Genomic DNA, 23,639 nt, shown 5'->3' with positions numbered 1-23,639 from the left:
TTTTTCAGAGTTAGAAAAAGTTGTTGTTATATTTAGATAAAACTGCTAATAACACTGATTATTAAAAACTGACAATTGGAAAAACGAATTTGGGGTTAGTTGTTTTAATGTGATTTGTTAGGATGTCGAATTTTAGAATGAAAGACAACATATTTTATACAAGCTTTGGTGGCCTAACTACAAAAGGCAAAAACATCATGAATTACTATCCTAATGATATTATCTTTTCATTCAACAATAATAGAGCATCGTAACCATTATATTATTATATTCAGACGTCGTGCCATCATAGTTTTCTAAATATTTGGCTAAAACAATATTGTAATTATTGTCATTTGAAGGTAATTAATTCTCTCATACAAATATACATTTGCTAAAAACATTAACACATATACGATGATTTTTTGATTAAAAAAATTAGTATTATACGTCCTACAGGGATCTAGGAAATTTAGTCATGGCCATTTCAACGTGGCCATCATCTATTTTCGTTGTATTAATAATTTTAAAAAATATAATAATATTAGTTGAAAATAATAGTACAATTATACAATATAGGTATTTCGTTATATCAATGATTTTAATAAATACAACAATAATGGTTAAATTTAAGAATATTTCATTTTTATAGTATATTTCATCATACCTATTAATAATAATAATAAAGGTAATAGTCTTGATAATGAGATATAATATATTATATGCCTTTTAAATATGAAATGTAGTCTCTACTGTCATATTGTTGTACTATTTTTAAAATGCGTCTATGTAGATCGGTAAATTTTTTATTTTTTAGGTGGACTTTTTCCTGCAGTTAATTGAGAGTAAAAATAATCATGGCTGGATTGTACTTTTTTTAAACAATTAATAAAAGCCCAGATTGACGGATGGCATACTCCCATTTCAACATTCAGTTGTCTATTCACAGTTTTTGCGTGGTTATTAGTTCTATCTTGGTAATTTAAAACTCTATTATAAAGATCCCAAATATCAGGTGGAAAACGTGCGTGGCATCTACTACTACCGTTTCTATTTATCTTCCCAATATAGTTGTCTTCGAACCATTCTAGTAAATTATGTAACTCTTTATCAAGGTATTCAGTCAACGCATCAACAGCAGCATTAAGATTTTTTAATTTAACGAACGCTAATGCAATAATTATTTTTACAGAAATTGCAAAGTCGGAAATATTGTTATACTGAAAAATAAGATGTAAATCACTTAGTTGTTTTCTAATATTTTTCGTCAAATGAAATAAACACCCAAATATTTTAACGTTAGGTAATGTTTTTTTTATTGATTTTATAACGGCTTATTCAAAATCACTTGAGATAGAACTAAGATTTAAATTGGATCTTCAATTTTTCGCCATTGTAAAGATTTTATCGTAAGTTGTTGATTGTTTATCTGGTAATTAAAATACATTAATGGAAGTGCACTGTCAAGATATTTATGGCAAGTAATAGATATACTCGAATAAACGAGGGAGGAGCAATTTTAAATGTATCGTCTACATAATATATTTTAGAGTTCTGTAGTATATCAAGGCTTCGGAAACGACTAAAAATTAAGATTCTATCGGGGCTCGGATTACTATCATCTTTCAAAAATAATTTTACATTTCCTGTTGATGAAATGTACATACAATATGAAGCTGATATTTCTAACATGGTTAAATTTTCCGAATTTTGAGGTGCAGCTAGAATATCTTGTCTTTTGCCACAATTGTATTGTAATCTTGATCATCGCCGAAGTCCACGGACTATATGTATACATTACGATATATTATATACCTTTTAAGATAAGATAAATAATTAAAATCCAATAGTTTCAATAATAATATAACATATAACATTATACAGGTGAATTAAAAGTTATTTGAATGTATATACAATTTTTTGACCATGACAAAATAATGCCACTACGGCGTAACTGCCCTATTTTGTTCTACAAAATACTAGATAAACAATACAAATATTGTTTAAAATATTTAAAAATTACTATTATTTCATAGATTCAAAATGTCAAATAATATAATATATGTGCGAACTTCTAATATTAACAAACATAATATATTATTACGCATATTGTGATTTTTTTTCATAGCCATTTTAATTATTTTATAATAGATTATAAATTTTCAGCAAATAAAAAATCCGCCGTCGTTTTATATAAACTGTACCTATATTTTCTCAAAAACGCAATGTTTAAACGATCGAAAGCCCTTCGACGATAACTGCAGAAACAAAACAAAATTTCTAAGTTCAGGAACAGCCGTAATGAAACACGGCGACGGACTAAAGTAATTTAATTATTAATCAGTACACAGTGTACAGCCGTATAAGTACAATACGCGTCAAACTAAAAAATGATCGGTTTTTGAGATATGAGTGGGTAGAAATTTTTCCGGCGTGTGACGTATACATTGAAAATAGAAATAATAATAATAATAATAATAATATATCGTCGCGGCGGCGGCGCATCGGTTCTATGACTCGTTTGTAGGTCACGCGTCGCTCAAAATTTCTCCTACCCGTTCACCGATACAGTACGCATAATGATATTATTACAGCCGGTTTTACTTACTTACCTACCGACCAGCGATAATAATTGCCCCTCATCGTCACCACTTCTATACTATAACACTGCCCATATGCGTTTAGGTATAGGTAAGGCTCACACGTTTTAGGATCGACTGACGATATATTTATATACGAGACAAATAACTATATAAGTAATACGCGCTCGAGAGAGAATATGAATCCAAAGATGATTGTGTGTGTGTGTGTGTGCGTTCACTTGTTCACTATCTCTTTCAAACAAGGTCAGCTTAAAAACCACCTCCACCTCCCCAGGGCGTCCAAAACGAAATCATCACTTTTACAGAAATTACCGTCGAGTTGTTTATACGTCTTAACAGTTTAACAGTTGGAGTAGGTATGGAAATGCGGTAGCAAGCTACTACGGTGACCAATAATACAATATATTGTAATAGATATTAGTGTAATAATTGTATAACGTGTATAAATATAGCCTATAGAAACACTTCGGATTGTAAAACAAAGTTCATTGGGTTCACTTATGTACGGACGGTGGCTTTTCACTTTGTTTTTTTTTTGGGGGGGGGGGGGGGGGGGGGGAGGGGGAGCAGAAGCATTACATTACATTTCTTCTACTGCTGCTACTGATTACATTTGACCTGAAGTATCGGTAAGGAAGGTATATTTATATACCATATATTATGTGATGTGTATATAGTATGACGATATGTGCTTTGGGGAGGGGGCGGGGGGGTTTTGTGCGACAACGATACGATTAAAAAATAATATTTCCAGTAATACGACGCGTTGTTTTTGTAATACGATTATCATCCGAAATGTAAACGTCAACCATAGTAAGATTAAAAATGTAAGTATTACATGATGTTTTAGGTTCGTTGTTTTCGTTATGCGTTTATGTTTTCTTTTTTTTGTGGGGGTATTTAGCTGGCTGAAAAAGTATTGTAATTTATACATTTTGTAAAGTTATAACATAGAGTAATAAGTAATAAGTAATAGGATTATAAGGAAAATATTGAGTTTATTGAACAAAAACATCTCTGCAGTAACCATGTATAAAAAGATTTCATTGTCGGAAATAATTATTATTAACAATATTACTAATTAATAGATTAGAATAGAGGATTACTAATTAATAGAACAAAAGTTCTATACTGTTACGTTTAAGAAAAAAAAATATTTTGATCTATGTCCTAAACTCTTTCATCATTATTTCAACCTATTAACTTATTCATTAATTTACTTCATTTTGCATAACATATTGTATGCCTTATGGTACTTGTCAGTTCTATAGATAGTATTGGCCGGCGGTGGAAATCTGGATTCCATGCTCCAAACTATTTAATATTTATTAAGTCATTTAAGCAGATAACTCATAAATATGATTTTGTTAATAGAATTAGTAATGCAAAATACACATAGGTACTTAAAATATTGAATGTTTATATTGTGTATACCATTTTTTATGGAATTCGTCCACAAAATGAAATAAAAACACTCTTTGGAATACTCATTAGTCTATGCTAAATGCCTAAACGTATGTACAATATTTCTTTGGCATAAAAAAAAGTATTAACTGCAGTATATATTTTACTCGAATAATAAAAAACATTATTTTTAAATATACTTTTTATGATTAAATTTACCTTTAGGTTTCTAATTAGAATAATTATTGCTTAAATTTTTTTCAATTCTATATTCATGTTCTACATACCTATTTTACTCATAATTTTACAAATTATTAATGAATTATAAAATACTAATATCATATAAATGTTTATTTGTTATAATTTAAAATTAACAAATGTATTACCCACCATATTATTATGTCCGTAAATAGCTAACGCAAATCAAAAAATTAAATAAATACTAAATAGTTTAAAGTACAAAAAGGAATTGAGATTTTCCCAGCAGCCATTTGAGTTGTAGGGGGGGGGGAAGTACTAATCAAAAAGTATCTTTTTTTCTAATAAAATGAAAAAAATAAACTAATGGTTTCGTACATTACAAATATATAACTCTGCCTGCAATTTAAACGCTTTCTAGAATATATTTAAAGTAGTAATTTATTGTTAGTCCACAAATAAAAGTTGAAACAATATGAATATATAATCTACTGCATTTATTACAATATACGAATTGCGCATATTATATTTTAATTTTTAGTAGGTAGGTACCTAAAAAAGTGCTAATTAGTATAATAATTGGCATATTGATGATCTCAGTACTTATTCATTTGAACCTTCAAACAATCATTGTAATTTGAGTGGTATACTAACAATAACCTATTAAAATCTATACACTTAATTAGTATTTAAATCAACCATTTGGCATTTAGTAACAAAAAATTGACCCAAATTTAAACCTCGTTTTCGATAATAAATCTTTATTAATACCTATATTACCTACAAAGTTCAATAAACTTAAGTTTGAATATATATTAAGCTAGTTGAATATTGGATATGAAATGTACGGTTATATATAAATCTATTTCAAAGGAATAGCAGAAATAGTAGGATTAAATTATGAGGAGAAAGGAAAGATTAAAGATTGGGTAATCCTAAAACTGACAAAAATACAAAATAAGTAAAATATTGTATTATTGTGTGCAAAATGTATATAAATATCTATTTAATTGATTTAATTGGATCTTATTGTAATTTTTGTTTGGATAGTGTCTCAGAAATAAGTGTTTATGTTATACTAATTGTATAACATTAAAATATGTACGAGTATTATTAAAGGTTCATATACATAATATTATAACACTAACACTATTGCGCTTTTATGAGTGTTAAGTTAGGTTAACGGTCTTTAGAAACTTGTGGCTGTTGAGATTTGAGTATTAAAACTCATATTTAGAACGTACAAAAATAAAATTAATTTACGTTTTATTTTAAACAAACAACCGATTTAAAGAAGCAAACAATTGCAATATTTTTCAACCATATTGCGCAGCTGTAAATTATATTATCTCGCACGTGCGTTTTAAAATTTTAAAATACAATTACTGCAAAATAATATAGTTGTGTACCAATATATATTTCTCATTAAAAGGTGATATTAATTTGATAGTATATAATATATGTCTCAAGGAAACAACTATTAGTTTCGATCCACTCATTGTAGTGTTGGTGTTAAAATTTTATATCTTTTTCAAGGTAAATAGTAAAATGATATACACCGATTGAAATCAGATAAATTACAATACGTTTCGAGTATAATTTACTTTGCGGTGACTGTTCCATTTCAATATGGTAACAGTTAACAGCAGTTATACGTATTACAATATTATATTATTATAGCTTTACGAAAATTATACGGTCCGTTTTAATAATTGTGAAAAACACACTCAAAACATAACATAGTATATATAATTTATCTGCCTATATATAGATATATCTACGTAATGACGGATTATCGACTAGATACTAATAATACTGTATAGGTAACACCAAACGTATGTCAGTCGGTATAAGTCACCTAAGAAATGTAATTAAAAAAATAAAAACATAGTTAAGAAATATACCAAATAGCATAAGTACAATAAGTACATGGTAATATATATACATATATTATACACTAATAAATACGGTCTGCACAATGTGTACCTACATTTTAATGATGAAATAATATGCATTTCATATACATATGAATTGCTCAATCTCTAGCCAAAGTTATGGTAAAGCAGCGGCTTTTACAATAATAATAATTTATACTTGAATAATGCACAAAACATTATAGCCAAAGCCTAATGTAATTTTGGTTGTGTTCGTTGAAAAAATCGCATCTGATCAATATTTTTAAACTGTGAATTTAGAATTGTATTCAACATTAAACTGAAAACCCCGATTTGATATATTTTGCATGAATGGTAACAATATATGTATATTCGTTCGATTCCTCATCGTCATGTCTGTTAACAATCATAGAATTTCTAATGTCTAAAAGTTTTAATCACAGGCACTTTACACTTAATATAATAACATTATTATGTTATATACACAATGTACATGAAATATATACAAGCGTTAAGACTCGTATTAGAATCATCGAAGCATACATTGCAAGCGTTTAAAAATTCCTATAAATATAATATAATTAATTATAATAATTAAATAATATATGTATAAAATAGGTAGGTACAAATGAACAATGGTACATCGTCAGTGACTTCATGGCCGTTATTCAAGTAGGCGAGATCCGTTTAAATGATCTTACTTTTATGAAAGCTCGTGTATACATTTGTGCCAGAATATAGTAAACTAATTTTTAGCGATAAAATGTTCCTTAAAAATTGAATAGATTTAGGTTAAATCAGTATTGAAATATTTATTAAAAAATCTTATTTGATTCGTTATCCTCAAATTTGTTGATGTGGATACAATGCTTTCCAATATTTTGAAATTTATATCCAACTAACTGAGCCTGCAAGTCCTTTCTCGTGAAAAAATCAATAATTCTAGTAAAAATATTATCTTAACAGCTCTAAAAGTATATACAATTGTAATAAAAAAATAACTATTTTATTATCTGCAGCCGATATTCGTTCTTCGTGAGCCGACAAAACTCTGTGGAAGTTTCTCTTTAAAATTCGGATTTTGTGACATCCTTTCTTAGTGCACTTCTATATTTTGGCGTAAGATGGTACCTATCATGGTCATTTCAAGCCTCTAGGCAAATCTAGTTGTAATAGTTTTGACTTTACCTTGATTAGTCAGTCAGGATATCTTTTATAAATATAGATATTGAATTAAATTAAATGCAACATGGTATTCTTATAACATGACAACGACAACTAAATACAATTGTATAACATTTAGGTATCAATTTCAAAATGTAGTTTTGATTGATTGGTAACATATAGTTCATTATACTTGCTCAAACAGTCTATTTTATTCACTCAAACGGTATTACGAAACTCGTCCAAATGGTATATCCATTTTCATATAAAAAAAGGTTAGGATTCACACAAACGACCAGTGCCTTTAATAATACTATTATCGTATATACGAGTGAGTTATAACAACAACGAGACGTGTAATATTGTTATGTATTATCCGGCTGTTCGTGAAACTTTACAACCAACAGGACGGTCATTTCCTAATTAGGACCTATTTAGTCAGTATAATAATAAGAATATAATAATATATACCACGTGTAGTCACATGTATACCTACGCTTATAACTACTGTACTTCAGAAACGCAACATAGAATCATCGATGCTAAAATCGTTATCAAATAGTATTATTTTGTACTTAAATAGACGATGTTCACATGTAACTTTGTTGAGTGTGTGTAATATCACTTACCAGTGCATAATTTCATACCGTTTGGGTATTCGTGTAATAACAAGAATGTCACGCAACTATAATACAAGATCAAAGTGTAATAATTTTAATACCTATGTAATAATACAGTTTCGGGTCGGCGTGAACGCAACATTTCCTGGATCGCGTCAACGACGTAAAAACTACTCCATAGAAACACCAAGTGTCATATTTATCTATGTTATATAGGTACCATCAATGCAATAAAAATGTTTCACATAATATTTTAATATTATATAATATGTGATACAGTTTAAGACGTAATGTTTTGATACCCGGTACTTTTATCAATATAAGTAATAGGCAAAACGTCTATTGATCATCATTTCTTTTTTGTAGGACCTCCCAGATAAATGGGTTTATTTTTAATAACAGTACTGTAGTTAAATGCTTTACTTATCGAAGATAACAGAGTACAATATAATGTATTACAATATTATTACATCACGCGTTGCTGACATAGAGCAGTAGGTACCAAAGTAATTTTTTTTTGATGTGATGACTTGTTCATATATGATTTAATTGAAACAATGAGTAGGTATAAAGGAAGTTAAAACTTCAAAATATTTATTTGAAAAACTAAATTTTAAAAAACGTTGACATAGTTTAGATTTAATTTCGAGGAAAAAATGGAATAATTGGTACTATTTTTCTGTGTACCTATGTACATTATACGTTTTTGTTGCTTTTTAATCTCCAACACATCAATAAACAATACTATTAAGATATCCTGTTTTTTTTTCTTCTAACACATAAGCCACAAATTACCATATTTAATATTTATGTGTGCTGCAGTTTGTATTAAAATAATGTAGTAGATAATGTGATAAATATTGTCATTTAATTCATGATATAATAGCGTATATGCCTGTAACTTTAATATCAATATAAATTAATAATTATTATACTACATATATACCGCGTTTAGTACAATATTTTTATATGGAGATAGAACTATACTTGAACGTAAAATAGGTGTTCATATTATACGAGACGCATTACACAACAAACTACAATATATATAATATATATATATACAATTAAATGTGCTTAAAATACTATAGGTATTATAGGTAATATAATATGGAAGAGGTGAGTGAAAATAACGATATAATAACAAAGGTCAACCTACACGGACGAACAAAAAACAAAAAAGAAGGTAGAAATGTTTTTTTCGATAACGTATTGTATTATGTAATATTTAATGTGACCACCACAACAGCGAATAAACTCTATTCGATCACGCTAGTGGTGCGTTTTTCGTTCTTGTCGGTCGTGTATAATAATATTATCTCTGCAGTAGCACGGCACAGCATTAATAATATATTATAAAGATTCGTTAAACAACAGCCGAGGGACACTTTTTTTTTGGCAAATTGGGTATCGTCAAGGTGCGGTAACGGAGAATAATATAATTATGATATATACCTATAAGTGAATATACCTATGTATAATATTATAAAGGACTCATATCGAACGAATCACGTGTACAATGCGCACGTAATGACTTCTTTATATCGACAAACGAAAAAAAAAAAAAAAAAACAATTTTTAAGAGCTCAGTCGTCGCGCCGGCCAACGTGTCTATATAATCTCACAGGGAGACGATTTCTACGGTGAAAATCGTGATAATCGCAGGTTATTACCGAAAGTCCCACACACATGATACGTCATTACGCGCTATACGGCAATTATTTAGTTTTACAATATCAACGTATATTATTATAATATTATTATAATTATCGTTATTATAACGTAGTAGGATAGGATGACCGTTGGTGTTCATATAGTCGCCGTCGTCATCAGATGCCACTTATTAGTTATTAGTTATTACGAAAGAAAACCCGTGAATATATACCTACAAAAACTATACTCATAGGTCGGTGCAGGTCTGTTTGCGGTCGATGCAATCCCGTCAAGTTCGTACTTCGTAGTCAAAGGCATTCGACGGCTATGGACACACACACTCACACACACACATGCGCGCACACGGGCGCGTGCTTGAAACCCTATAATCTGTGCACGGTCCGTCAAACGAATTTGTGCAATTATAATACGTGTATATATACGTATAGGTTATATTATATTATTGGTACACTACGGGTTCAAAATTACAACATAAATCCCCCCTACGCCGCGCCACCACCTCTGGTTGGTGCAGCACCCGAATCGCTTGGAGAATATTCTTGGTTAATAAGCAGTTCATAAATAATAATATTATTGAAATTATTAATAAAATAAAATGCTTATTTATTTCTCTGATGTTTTAATATATTCTTGCTAACGAAACTGTATAGATTTGGAGAAATCTTCAGTTATGGTATTTTTTTCTGGATTGGTTTTTTAATTCGTAATAAAATTTTAGAGGATAAAGATCCAAACCAGATGTGTAGGTCCCGGAATGTCTTGGGTGAAGTTATAGAGTTTAATTGCGTACGATATGTTATGTCATTTCAATCGGTACCAACCTAAATATTTAAACGCAATGGCATCGATGTCGATACCTAAACATATATTATTTTTTCGATAAATATTGTATTGCGAAAAAATGTTATAATAATTATTAGGGCTTGGAATTATATGTAATGAAAAATGAAAAATATGCATTTTTTAAAGCAAAAGTATGAAAAAAATATGCTAAAATATAGCACACAGATATTATTAAACACACACATTTTCTATAAATGATTTTCAAATTACTCTTAATAAATATATATTAAAACATTCTAAAAAACATTAAAAAATTATAATTATTATAACTTTTAATACAGTGAAAATATTCGCAAATTACACAAAATAAATAATTGATAAAATGAGGAATATATACAACAGACATAAATAATAGAAATGTTTAGTATAAAATATTTCTTGAAAACACAGCAATAGTTTTACATAGAAATAATATTGTTTAATTTTAGTATAAAAAATGTGTTACTTTCATAATATCAAAACTTTTAGGTATAACAGTACCTATAAATATACTAATTATAAAGTATGCAAAATAAATATCGTCAACCAATTTGTTACCAAGTTCACTTTTAATAAAAAACTGAAGTTGAAAGTTATAATTCCATCGTTCATATAATACGTTTAAGAAATATATATGTTTAAAAATGTAATTCTCTTCATAAAAAAAATTTGAAAATCAAAAAATATACTACTACCTATAGTAGGTGCTTTACTACTATGCATATCAAATGAAAACAACGTGGCAGAACAATAAATTCAGAAACTATTAATACACTTTTTGCAGTTCAATGTTTATTTCGAGAAGATACCCGTTTTCAAATTATACTACTACGGCACCGCCAAACATACCTACCTATTATATTAATATCCCGGACGTGTGTCTGTATAATATAATATTTAACGTGTCATATGCATGATGGAATTTTTTAACGAGACAACAATAGTTTTACGCATTTATTTTTTTGTGACTTATATGAAGAATGCAGATGTATTCTAATTACTAATTAGATATACACACATATTACAATATTAGTTTGTTTGTTAGTCTAAAACATCAAAAAAAAAGTTTCACTATGACAATTGTGTTTTGTGTACGGTGTGTGTGAATATGTCCATAAAATCTGCATTAACCTCGCGCAAGTATAACGGTTCGTACCGTACTGTACCATTTCATACTCGCCATCGTATCCAAGTATCTAACGAATGTTTAGTATATGATGGTACCTATACATACTATTTTAATATAGGTGCACACTGTACAGATGCGATTAAATATTAATATAATATAATTTTGAAAAATAATTATATAGTTGTAGATGCGCTATAAACCATTTAAGCAAAGATCTCCTTAACGGTTAGTTAATAAATATGCCGATTTAGTACAGAGCACAGTATTCATACTACACTATGACAATAAATTTTTAACCAGTAATCCACGCCTTGCAGACCCAGTAGGACTACTGACACTAATTTTCAATATCATATTAGTTATTAGTCTTTCTATTCTTACTTCAGTAACTGATTCCAATTTCCAAACTATGATTAAAATATAAAGCATTCAAAGGCTATATATATATACCACCATTATGTATACCTACATTCTCCATGGGGATGTCGCTGGTTTTTTAGTAATGCATAGGTGATCATAATTTTCCACAACTTTTGCTCATGGAACATGCAGGTATTGTTGTAAAAATTCACTTGAACAGTTAAACGCGATAAATTCTGATTCTAGATGATACTCTATGTCTATGAATACTAACAAGACCAAAAACCTTCATAATATACAACAATATTAACAAAAATAGTGAAAAAAAATAGTTTAAACTATCGTTTAAGACTTTTTAATTCTGAATTATAGGTATACTTTTGTGATTATTAATTTATAAGTCTTAAAATAAATTGCAATTAATTTTATATAGTGTAACTGTGAAATATATAAAATAATCAATATCCCTAATGCAATTAACATATTATATAAACAACAATAAAATAAACGTGCTATGTAATTATTAATTTAAGCTTACTGTGGAGAAATAAAATGTTGTCCTTCAATTTCAATTATTGTTATTAGGTATCCAATATAAATTGATGATTGCGACAATTTTATTATTTTTTAATTATAGAAAAATGGTAAATACTTACTACGAAACGTCTAAAGCGTCTAAGTGTCTAACTATTTGGATACACAATTATTGAAAATATTATACAAAAATAGTTAATGTGATACTAAAACACATTTTTTAATAATTAAAGAATAAATTCAACAATTTGTGTGACAATTTATAAGCATATTTATCGTATTTTTCTATAAATGACGAATATTTTTTGGTTTTAATCATATTTATACAATAAGTTTAAGTAGTTTTAACCATTTGTTATAATGGATTATTCGATTGTAAATAAGTTCTTTGTACATAGATATTATACGAATTCCTGGTGGTCTAACCTGCATAATTTGGCCCACTAACACGTTTGCCAGCCAGGCAGAGAGAAGTTCAAGTGCACCGGTCATTCCATAATTAGGTGCAGCATAGTACTACTATTTAACTGGTCCATTATCTGACGATTATAAGCACTAACCTAACAGTATTCTTTGTTTTAGTTACAATAAATGTATTCATACATATTCACATCTCCAATGATCTGAAAATATTTTATATAAGACAAGTAATTATAAGTTAAAAAATTGTATTGTGTATTTTATGATATATAGTTAACTTAATATTAATATGTTAAATACATTTTCGGGTAGTTACTAGTTAAGAAAAAAAATTAATTGATTAAAATATACATATAAATCACGTTTAAATTGGACACATTATGTATAATAAATCTGAGATGTGTTTTGGTCACAGGACCCAAAAATTTTAAATGTATTTGTGAGTTTATCTTATAACGTTGTTTATATATAGATGAATTGTCAAAATCCGAATCCTCGAAATGTAACGTTAAAAAATTAAAATAAATAATCAAACCATGATCGATTTACTTATTTTTATTTGAGTACAAAATTAATTCACAAGCCATTGTAAAGGCTGCAGACATTGGGAGGGTGCTTGAGGCTCCACTAAGTACATTCGAGTACGATTGCACGCGTATTACCTTTGTAGGTATACGATTGCGTGCAGAATAACAAAGAACATAATTTTGTCTCTTTGAACACCAACCGATTTCAAACCATAACATGTACCGATCGTGTGTACTGCACAGGCCCGGATTGAACCGACGAGCTATCGAGAAAATCTCGGTGGGCCGCGTAAAAATTTATATTATCTATCTTATATTTTACGTTTTTTTAAATAATATAACTGAAGTATACTAAGTAACTTAATATAATGTACCTATTGAATAGGTAATTTGTAAATGTGCTTTAGAGAAACAATTATTATTTAAAGCACATATACTAAAAGTAAAAAGAGTGATCATAAAAAATGTTTTTCGAATGGGCCGATACTATTTGTTGAGGGCCGGTAGAAATTTAAAATCTCGGTGGGCCGAAAAGTCTCTATCCGGCGCTGGTACTGCAGTACGCATGCGACGGTATAAAACGTGCGTTACTCAAACTGCATGTTGCTTTGATGGTCGCGCGGGATCGTCGGTCAAATACGAATAATGTTCTATGTAGTCTATGTTGGTGAATTGTGTGTGTGTGCATGAGTATTTCAGTGTTGTTTGTACTTGAGTACTCATATAAATATTATAATAAATAATTATTATAATCTATAAAAAAAAAAAAAATTAAACAATGATATTTCGGGTATGCGTTATGGTATTTCCAGTATGCATTGCTATAGGTATATAACAATAATATATAATAAACATTTACAATTATTAATTATAACTCAATAATTAACAAGTGCCTATTATTTTAATAGCCCTCCCAGCGTGAATTAATAATAAAATGGCCCTGGTAAGCTGTGGCCCAACAATTAACAAAAAAAAAAGAATATAGATAAAATGCAATTTATAAAATCATCACAGATAAAGTCAGCACGCTAACCTAAAACAGCTATTGCCTGAATTCATTGTTCACAAAAAATAATATATAAATACATAATGTACGCACTCTAGAATAATATTTATAAACATTATAATTATAAACTATTTTACTATTTTACTATTTTACTATTCGTGTCGTACTATAATGATATAATAATACTATGACTTTTGATTTTTAGAGTCAAATAAAAACAAATGACCAGTTAAAGACACTATATATATAATGCAAAATGCACAAATAATGAACAAACATATTATTGACTATTATATAGTCGCAACTCAATGTACTAGTATATACACTATTTATTTATGTATTTATTCATTGTTACAAATATAAGTTATTCTCAAGTTCAAAAAAAACTCAACTGAAAACTCAATCATTGTATCTCATTTTCACGAATTAATCGATTTATACTACTACGACGACGTGCTCATTTATACTGACGCTTCAAAAAGCTCAAACGGAACCGGCTTTGCAATAGTAGATGGTACTGAAGTCTTAAAATTCCGACTTCCGTCATTCACTAGCATATATACGGCGGAATTATATGCGATATACACGGCAGTACAACATGTAGCCACTTCCCACATCTCCTCCTCTCTCATAATAAGCGACTCTTTCAGTGCACTCACATCACTTCAAGAACAATACCCTCAGAACGAACTTATTCAACTCACCAAAGAATGTATCGCATCATCGAAAATCAAAATCAATTTCATGTGGGTCCCATCACACGTAGGTATCCCTGGGAACGAGAAAGCGGACACAATGGCCGATGAAGCGGTCACCTCAGCATCTACCACTTCCATTTCCAAAAGCACCTCCAATGACCTAATAAACGAAGCTCAAAAACGTATACTCGCATCATGGCAAACCCACTGGGACGACACTCCAACCAGTAACAAACTAAGGAACATCAAAAAAACAATTACAAAATGGCCATACCCTGAAAATGCATCTAGGAGAGAACAAATAATTATCAACAGAGCTAGAATAGGCCACTCCAATATCACCCACTCCTACTTAATCACCAAGGAACCTAAACCAATGTGCGACTCATGCAACACCCACCTTACAATTGAACACATCGTTATGGATTGCCCCACATTTTCAACCGCACGTTTTATTCTCAACAATCCAAGGTCAATCGAAGAAGCTCTCAATCAACATAACTCCGACAACATTCTTAAATTTTTCAAACAAATAGATATAGACAAAAAACTGTAAATATTAGAATATTTTACATTGTATAATAATAATAATTAGATAATCTATAAAGACAATGTCAACTTTTATATTGTATAACTATCATTTTGTAATTATAGGCTAATAATCCTAGTAATTGAAGCCTTTATGTTAATAAAAAAAAAAAAAAAAAAAAAAAAAAATATAAGTTATATAAATTATAAAAAGACTATTCTCAATCGAAAGATGGAGATAATTAATATCAAAGTGCATACAACTCATACAAACGTAAAATTTACTTATTACAGCTAGATGAATAAATTATTTCAGAACTCTGTGATACCAAAATAGTTTATACAAAGTTCAAAAGCCATGTCAATACAAACAATATCACAAGATATCATGAAAAATAATAAATGAATACTGCACTACCGGTGGAGTATGTGTAGACTAACAAATACATAACATGATTTTGGCTATTCAAAGACGTACAACTTCGCGTCAAATTATAGAAGTGACATTGCCAAATTGTTTATCGATCATTTTTCGAATCTTTACAACTAATAAACTATGCTCAACTTATCGTGTGAATGTAGATCTATGTATTGACACGAAAACAAAATAGAAATTGTTAAATTATTTTTCACTTTGATATTGGTGGCACTATTTTTATTGGTTTTTTCAACAACAATTTTACATGACGTAAATAACTATATTAATTTTGCGATAAAAAAATATTTTCGTGTGGATTTTAAACCTAAACAAGATAGTTTATGGAATCGGTAAGCTACATTTTTGCTAATAAACCATTTAAAAAAAATTAGTTTTAAAAAGAATTTCACAAAATGTACACTTATATGGTATATGTATAAATATTATTACTAGATAGGATGTAAGCATTCTACAAAATAACTTCAAATTTATTGACTATAAGTAAAGCAATGTTTTTAATTGAATATGCATATTTAAATATTCTGCAGATAAAGGATAAAATCTAAGATTTTTTTTTAAATAATACATTACTTTGGTTGAATTTCATCGTTCCAGCTATTTTTAATACCTATATGCAAATAAAAATACAATAACTTTTCCTTCATTTTTATAATATCATTATAATCTATTCGGTGATCGAAATACAATTGTAATCGAAGAAAGTTCTTAGTGTGATTGCATTTTATAATAGCTATGAGTATGGAACAAAAAATAGGCACTATAAAGGTACACTTACTTAATATTATAATACTATTTTGTATGGTGTCGAAAGATATAAACGTCTTGTTTCGCTTCGATTAAAATCTAAAAAATTATAAATAAATACGTTTTAAATAATTAACCTGTAATTTAATATTTAACTTATTCTATCGAAACATGGCATTCGGATCCAGTCAACCATTAAATCTTATTCAACATCTCTTTTGCAACATAATTTCATACTAAATATAATAATATCTTCATCAATATAATATAATAAATATATACAATTCGAGAGGTGGCTTAAAAACCAGTTTTATTTTTCCTAAAATTACAATTCCTATAGTCTTATACTCTTGTGCAGTGATAATTTTTGACCCTTGTCAAAATATATTATCATATATAATATGAAGACTAAATATTAAAATATTATTAATATATTTTAATTATATTGTATTTTATCTATATTTTAAATTGTATTTCCAATTAATATGTTTAAATGTTGTTAATGATTTTCACATTTATGTTGAATGAGTTGTTCAATTTACGATTGTGTTTTTCCTAATCCTATCGTATACATCACATATTGGTATTGTACCTATAACCTATAATCTCCGTTCTGACAAGACAAAAATTGTCGTTAACGATGTTTCCAATTTCTCGTCATAAGTGTGCTAACATAAATATTTGTTGATGACAATGGATGAAACATAAATTTTTGGAAAATGTTTTTTGGTCTGGACCGGGTTTTATTAGCGATAAACGGCAACGTTTTAAGAATCGGTTGGTTTAATATTTTATAATTAACGTACACAAGCGATAGTCACACAGCTAATAATATTATGAACAAACGGTCATAGTCGTAGTATATAACGTTAAAAAAATGCTTTTATTTATAATTTAATGAGATCCAACTCGCTTCGCTCCGATTAGAATGTTAAAAAATTATGGACGTTTTAGTTAGACGTATATTCTGTGGTTAATAAACATTTAGCATCTAAATAATACAAACCTTATTATTTATGCAATATTCTACTGTAAACTATAAAGACTGCAAATACTGAGATACGGCCTACTTATTTCTTCATTGACTGTAATTTCAAAACGTTCACACAATCACTAGTAAATGAAACAACATTATAACAAATATGTGTCTGATAATATACCGACCGTGTGTGAACTTTGCAATCTGAAACTACAATTGCAGTCGAAAACTAAGTGAAGTCGTGAAGTGGTAAGTAAATTTACTCGCATTAGATTTATTATGACTGCATTTATACTTAAACACTTAAACAGTTACACATCGTAATTCATAAGTATCTTGTAGTTTTTCGTTAGTTTTTCATTACGTTCAGAATGTTATGTTAAGTAACTAAAGGTTTGTATTTTATTAACGCTAGATTTTTATCAGTATCCCAAAGCTATACCTATCACCTATGTTCCATATGGCTTATAAAAGGGTATAGTAAATTAACAATTTGATCTTGAAGTGTTTTATGTGTATTATATTTTAAAAGATTGCAGCTTATAAGATTTAATTCGCAAACCTTGTTGTTCAATTGATATACATAATTGGTTTTATATGTTTGGCTTAGGTTAGGAGACAATTTATTATCAATTAAAAATTCATTAAAAACAAAAAAAGAATAAATGCGTTAAGTTAACATATTAAGAACCACAGGTTTAATTTCCTTATTACTTTATTCCAGGTCATTTAATCTAACTCCTCATTTTTTTATTGGTTATGTTTTGAGCTCATATTTACAAAAATAAATATCGAACCATTCGATAACTTAAGGAAGAAATTCGTAGTGTCATTAGTAAAATATTTAACACGGAGTTGTGTCATCATAAATGATGGCCAATTTAGTCAAAAGAACTGAAGCTTGTCAGTGTAGCCGAGGCAGACATAATATTATGTCAAATTTTATATTCCATACCAACATCCAAAAATATACACCTACAACACGTTCATGTAATATTTTTGTTCTAAAAAATTTTATAATAAAGTAATAATGAGATTAAATCCGGCATTTTTAAATGAAACGCCATTTATATATAATAATTCAAATTAGATCGAAGCTTCATTTTTATGCGTACACGTTGATTTAAATTTACAGATAATCATTTATAAAGGCACAAATCATCCATTTTATTTTAAACACAATTATACTTTTAAGTCTAGGACTAAGAACCTATACTATCGTCAATAGTTTTTATAGTCAAAAGTTGGAAATACATTTATGGAGATAAACACTTCTTTTCGCTTATTCCCATGATTGAAATATATTTTTTCATGTGATTAATATTATAATCCACTGAACTTTCAAATAAGGAAAGTAGATGAGCTGGTAATATTTACAAACAATCTTTTTGCAACTATCAACAAATAGTTTTTTTTTTTTTAATTAGGTATAGGTACATGTATTTATTGTATTCGAATTTTTTTTTATACCGATAATTAAAATACGAATTCAAGTATTTTAAATACTTCCCAAGGTAAGTATATTTCGCAAGTCTACTGGAATACTAATAAAAATTGTGTTTTCAAGGCTATATTTTTTAAAAAACTTACTGAGCAATGAGCAAACCGAATTACCTGTTCAAAGTACCTGCAATAACTCTAACCACAAAAAAAAAACATTTGATCATATAGCAAAATGATATTGATACAATAATATTTAAATACAATAATATATAAGTATATAACACAATTATTTATTTTTATCGACAGTCATAACATTCATTTAATGATGGTGAATGTTGAATGAACTACCTAACTTATACCTATATCCTAGAGTAACGTGTATATTATACACTTTAAATATTACCAATAATTCGATCAAATCAAAATCTTCCGAAAACAACATGTCACTAGGTTTATTGTATTGCAAAGTAGTAATATTTGAAGCAATTTACACTGTACAAAACGTATACAGGAGTCAACCTATTTAAATCTACACATATAATCTGAAAAAATAAAATTTAATCTAATCGTAAAAGCAATTAATTTTGTTTCAATATTATGTAATTGGGTAAAAAATATGTATAATATGATTTATCATGCTGTAGGTGTTGCCGATAATAATATTAAGAAAAGTAGGTTTGTGTAAAATTATACAACGTATATGGTTGAGCTTACTGCTATAATACCTTTCAAAATTGAAACGTGATCTAAAACTTTATTGAATGAAAAAGTGTCGCTACACATTTGATTAAATGCCAATACTGTCTCATGTTAGACTCAACTGAAATACTTAAAACTTTGTCTGTAAACTGAATATGAATTGGATGGTTCGTTTTATTACACGTGATTTTATTATATTGACCTAATTTTGAGTAATTCATACACTCATATTATGCTTACCCGTATAATATTATTTTATGGAGTATTGGGTTTGAGCCGTTTCAGTGCCCAGTGGTAATAATACAAGTTATCAGAAATAAGAATAACGATCTACAAAATATGTTTTTCTATATTCGCCTACTCTCATGTATTTTTTCTACCATGATTGACAGCCAATATCCTTAACGTTTTTTATGAATAATACTTCGTTTAAAGTGTAAACTTTAAATAAATAGGTACCAAATAAATATGATATCCCGATGACCAGCTTCTAAAAAATCTTGAGTTTAATAAAAAAGCATATATAGGGGGAGGATCACAATCAGGGCTATGTCCTCCCCAAAAAAGTCAGAGTTGATGAACAATCTATTATACGTCATACAGCGCACATCGATATTTTATCCAAAAGAGGGGAACTAAATTGGGGTTCATAAAAATAGTTACTTATCTTAGTAATACTTATATAGTTTAAAAGTTGATTCTTTTAAATGTATAGTTTTATTATTTCGATTCATTCTATTTGACAATTATTAATTAAAGCTTTTACTTGTAATTGGCTATTAAATTTAAAAACAATTACAATTCATTTATTTTCTGAATTAATACGACAAGATGCCCATGCAAATCGCTACCTAGCCGTAAATATGATTACACGCGGGACTATTCGAACTCACGTGTGTGCGTTTTAAATAGCATTAAAGTCACGTTAGCACAAACTTACTCATATCCAATTTCCACAATATTTAACCTGTAAGTACTACAAAGCATTGTAGCACATCATGAATATTAAGGAGTTATTAGATTTTTTTTTTGCTCATTTCTTATTGTAAACAAGCGAGAACCTCTAAATATATATTTAGTATTAAAATAACGTTTTTGAGGAATATAACATTATAATTATTTATACCCCTGATATATATTTTTTTTTCTAATTAGACCACGTCGAAAATAATAAATATTTATGCCACTGTCTCTCTATGTACAGAGGTTTACAATTCGTAAATAAGTCTCACGCTACTGAGTCTATATAAGGAAATTTTTCAATTTAATATATTTTATTAAAAGTACAATATTATAATATAATATACGCATATACACCAATGCATGTATTATACGCACTATAATGCAGGTTTTTAAAATCGACTAGAGAGGAGGAACTTGGTATCGATAACCGATAAATCTTCTCACGTTATTTACGTGGTATGATCCATACTCTGAATATTGTACGTCACGAAATTGATCATTCGCTAATATTATTATAGACCAGTCGTTTAAACAACATATTATTGATGTTTTTTTAAATGAGCATCCAAAGATGATTTGCAGTTTTTTTTTTTTACAACGCTACATAATAATAATATATATAGGATAACTTGAAATTAATAGAATGTAATATTTGTTTTTGTAATACATTTTTAATGTAGTCGAAAAAACTATAATAATGAGATACCATTTAAAATTTTCAAATTAAACATCAATGCAATATTAATTGTGCATTATAAATTTGAAGAATGAATATAACGATCATTTTTAGCGGTATTGCATCAAATTTTAAATTTTAATAATATATTATTATAAATATTTTAATAAATTAGCGTAGGTAGGTGAATATAAATATTATAATTTACACGCATAACTAACTTTAAAACAACCATGATATTAGATACTTATTTTCAGCTTTATATGATATTTACTACTACAGTGTAATATTATAACTAGGTTTGGTTAGATTTTGATGATTTTATTGAATTATTTAGGTAGATAGTTGATTCATGTAATATAGGTACCTACATTTACTTACCCTAAATGAAAAATTCATCGTTTTGTCAATCGAATAAGCGTTTATTTTTTTTTTTTTTTGTTTAGGTGATTCATTTAGTTCATTTTTTCCAAAAGTATTAACGTATTTAAAAATTTGTGTTTACATGGTTTTTAGCTGTTTACAAAATAATATTTTTTTAAAAAATTTAATTTTATGCCACAGGTACCAATATGATTTTTAATTTTTACTTTTTTAAATGACAACATACATTTTTAATTTTATATACCAAATTATAATATTTTTCCGAGTACCTATATACATAGTTTGGTATAAAAAAAAAATTTGAAGATTAATTAATGAGTTTTAAGTATATGTATATTTAAAATGTATAGTGACAATAGGTGCCAGTTGGATATAATTAGCAAACATTTTACAAAGTACTCGCGTATCACTACACTCCGTTTGACGACATTTTAAATACTAAGAACTCTCGAGCTACTCGTTTGAAATTCGATTTTTGTGTACTGAAATACTCAAAAAAATATTCTACTTTGGATAATGCAAGGTTTACATACTAAATTAAAGGTTATCTATTGATTACTTATAAGAAATAAATTAACCCGTCAGTGTAAGGGTATAATTTGCTAGTAAGATTCATGGTTGCGAATTTATCTCGAGTCCACTCGATTGATTACAACATTGGTCGTCTGTAAACGTCATTCAAAACACATTGCTAAAATTAATTTTAATTTAATTAAAAAGCTGGCTGGCCGTCAATGATCATGATATGGAAGAAAATTGATTGACAATGAAGTCATGCGAATTTCTGCAGCATAAGTCATTTGATCGACATCTTTATCTAACTTTAACTGATTGAACACTCTCAGTATTGAATACCGACAAACATTACTTCAAAATATCTCACAGGACGTCTAATCTCCATAAGTGTTTTAAAGGTGCATAAACACTATAATATCATCAAAATCCATAATAGAATATTAACATTTAAAACCGATTGCATAAATTGACCTATATTTTTACTATGTTAATTTTAATAATAATTTGCATTTGGTGTTTTACTTCAATTATTTGTAGGCTTGTAGTCTACAATAGTTTGAAAATTGTTTAGTAATAATATATTATTTATTTATCAATACAATATGCAACGCACTAAAAACATTGTGTTTATTATGATACATTTTGATCAAAGAAACTATTATGTCTATATCATAATTTTATTATTATAATATATCCTTAAATATTCTACTCTGTGACAACAAATATGGTTTAATTATCGAATACCTAACCGCTTTTTGTAATATCAAAAATTCTATTTAATGTGCATTGAACTTTTTAAAAATAAATATACAAATTAAATTAAGGTGTAATTACATCTTATAGTTTGGGATATCATTTCTCAACAGCACCAGTTTTTGTCGGTTATAATATATTATATTATGAATTATATATAAATATATAATATTTTATTATAGATAGTATATAGTATATACATATATAGTTTATACAATACAGACAAATAAGTGAAATATTTCGAAATTCGAGAAATTAATAACATTATTTCTAATATTTTCAATGCATCTGAGGTATCTAAAAAATGTATTATTTCCCTTCTATGAAATATATCTTATAAAAGTTGGATTTTTGTTTTTAATCTAAGTAAAAGGATAATCATATTTGACATTAATATCAAATAACCAAGTAAAAGTATTAACAATACTATACTGTGTAGGTAGGTATTATATATATACTATATAGTATTCTATACATTATAG

General features: G+C 28.0%; 1 pseudogene; it reads right to left on the bottom strand.

Moving 5' to 3' along the window:
• Positions 1 to 785: 785 nt before the first annotated feature.
• Positions 786 to 23,639, bottom strand: part of LOC149056151 (uncharacterized) — an 89,698-nt pseudogene continuing 66,844 nt past the window's right edge.

This window comes from Diuraphis noxia, unplaced genomic scaffold (genome assembly GCF_037042655.1).
Source record: "Diuraphis noxia isolate RWA-SAM2 unplaced genomic scaffold, SU_Dnox_SAM2 contig0004, whole genome shotgun sequence".
Classification (NCBI taxonomy): Eukaryota; Metazoa; Arthropoda; class Insecta; order Hemiptera; family Aphididae; genus Diuraphis; species Diuraphis noxia.
Note: the sequence above shows the minus strand (reverse complement) of the source record. Positions and strands in the feature narration are given on the sequence as shown.